General features: G+C 41.3%; 1 protein-coding gene across 1 annotated transcript in view; it reads left to right on the top strand.

Moving 5' to 3' along the window:
• The window catches only part of wnt2bb (wingless-type MMTV integration site family, member 2Bb), a 25432-nt gene that overhangs the window by 21890 nt on the left and 1042 nt on the right, over positions 1 to 2500 (top strand). The window lies entirely within an intron of this gene.

Here is a 2500-nt window from a genome sequence, read left to right on the forward strand (position 1 = left end):
TCTCCTTGAATTCAAAGTATCATTTAAAATAATTTCAAATTACTCAATAGGCTACATTTAAACTATACAATGCTCAATTGACAGCAGCATCAAACAATTACTGAAGCCTATGTGTAAAGAGTTAAATTACCTAGATTGTTGTAGACATTAATGTCATTTATACCAGTGATCACTGTAGGACAACTGAAACAACACAAAATAAACAATGCTGTGGCTGGAAATATTTTATTCCTGTAGGCTAAACTACCTACCTACATTGCTGGTACATTTTGGAACAGTATAGCTAGCCTACATTAATTAATTATCTTTAATGTCTTTCAGTAGCCTATCCTATAGGTTATATATAGCTTAGTTGGCTTGTGCATGAATATGACTTGACGTTTTGTAGCCTACATTTCCGTCAGTCTACAGTCTTTTAGCCCTTCTTTACCATGATAACCCTTCCAAGATAGAACCCTTTCCACGCTCTACTTTGAGAGACCAACCACCACTCATGCCATCGATGTTGAATTGTGGGCGTCTGACGGAAACTGATCAATCTGACTAACAATTACAGTCAATTTGACACTCTTTTGCTGTCCGGGTTTGCAAATCATTCAATTAGAAAATTTAAGTCGCGCTATTTGTTATTATAATCACAGCACAGCCTTACTATGTTATCATTACCATATCATTACATTATCGCAATTAATAAGTCATCATAATCATCATCGTCAGCATGGCATGTCACACATAGCCTACCTGCTCCACCACTGAGTTCTTATCATGTAGCCTCAACTAGGCTTCACCACCTGCTCACTGTCCCTCTGCTCTGTATGCTTGCTTACATCCTCGTTCAAACTCAACAAACTTCAACATGTTGCTGACATATGCTAATAGACTACTTGCAAACTCAACGAACTTCAACATGTTGCTGACGTATGCTAGCCTACTTGCAGTATTGTATTTTTGAAGCTTCTATATTGGTGTTATTTTGTAGCCTGGCGGGCCATCCTATATCATTGAAATGTATAGTCTGGCATCGAACCATTCACTTCGCTTAATCCATGGGGCGGGCAGAGAATTGTCTTTCAAACTGCCTAGGCATGCAATAGGCCAGCGCTACGATCATATCCGTATCCGTATCGAAAGGAATGACTTAAGTGCATTGTGTTGCTCAACTTTCAAAGAAAAGCACAAGTCCAACTTCTCCAAAGTTGACGCCAACGCCGATTCAAACAACCACTATTCATTAGCCATAGCCACCTTCCATGTTGTTCACCGTCGTAGGACTGTTGTTATCCTGTTAAGCCCGCCTTAAAACTCTCTAACAAAATAGAGCGCTGTGATTGGATGAGGTCCACGGCGTCAGCCAATAGAAATCCCTATGGTTTGATACTAGACGTACAGGCTGAGCAAATTAATTTGCTGCCGCTAGGGTGCGTCTAGATTTCTAGGCTAGTTATTTTGCACAATTGTCACTACCGGCACCCACCGCAATTTCGTGTAGGCAACTTCGATTAACTTTTGATGCGCTCACAGAATTCTGGCTCTGAACCAAAATGGGAGGGGTGGGGCCTGACGTGAGCTGTTATTGGATCAGTCCAGTGTCAATATGGAAATGTAACCAATGGGCCGCTGATTGTCCTTCCTTTGGGCCGATCGTTGGCCAAAATAATTAAATTATATAGCCTATTCTATCGGCCCAAAAGAGTCGGCCCACTGGGAAAATGCCCGGTATGCCAGATGGCCAGTCCGCCCCTATACACAAACACACACACGCACACACACACACTAATGATTACGAGGGACAAAAAAATCCATCGATGTTGAATTGTGGGCGTCTGACGGAAACTGATCAATCTGACTAACAATTACAGTCAATTTGACACTCTTTTGCTGTCCGGGTTTGCAAATCATTCAATTAGAAAATTTAAGTCGCGCTATTTGTTATTATAATCACAGCACAGCCTTACTATGTTATCATTACCATATCATTACATTATCGCAATTAATAAGTCATCATAATCATCATCGTCAGCATGGCATGTCACACATAGCCTACCTGCTCCACCACTGAGTTCTTATCATGTAGCCTCAACTAGGCTTCACCACCTGCTCACTGTCCCTCTGCTCTGTATGCTTGCTTACATCCTCGTTCAAACTCAACAAACTTCAACATGTTGCTGACATATGCTAATAGACTACTTGCAAACTCAACGAACTTCAACATGTTGCTGACGTATGCTAGCCTACTTGCAGTATTGTATTTTTGAAGCTTCTATATTGGTGTTATTTTGTAGCCTGGCGGGCCATCCTATATCATTGAAATGTATAGTCTGGCATCGAACCATTCACTTCGCTTAATCCATGGGGCGGGCAGAGAATTGTCTTTCAAACTGCCTAGGCATGCAATAGGCCAGCGCTACGATCATATCCGTATCCGTATCGAAAGGAATGACTTAAGTGCATTGTGTTGCTCAACTTTCAAAGAAAAGCACAAGTCCAACTTCTCCAAAGT

Source organism: Alosa pseudoharengus, unplaced genomic scaffold, assembly GCF_046254945.1.
Source record: "Alosa pseudoharengus isolate Yale_2024_CS ecotype anadromous, Long Island Sound unplaced genomic scaffold, YU_APseudo_1.1 YU_APseudo_1.1_scf_9, whole genome shotgun sequence".
In the NCBI taxonomy this organism is placed as follows: Eukaryota; Metazoa; Chordata; class Actinopteri; order Clupeiformes; family Clupeidae; genus Alosa; species Alosa pseudoharengus.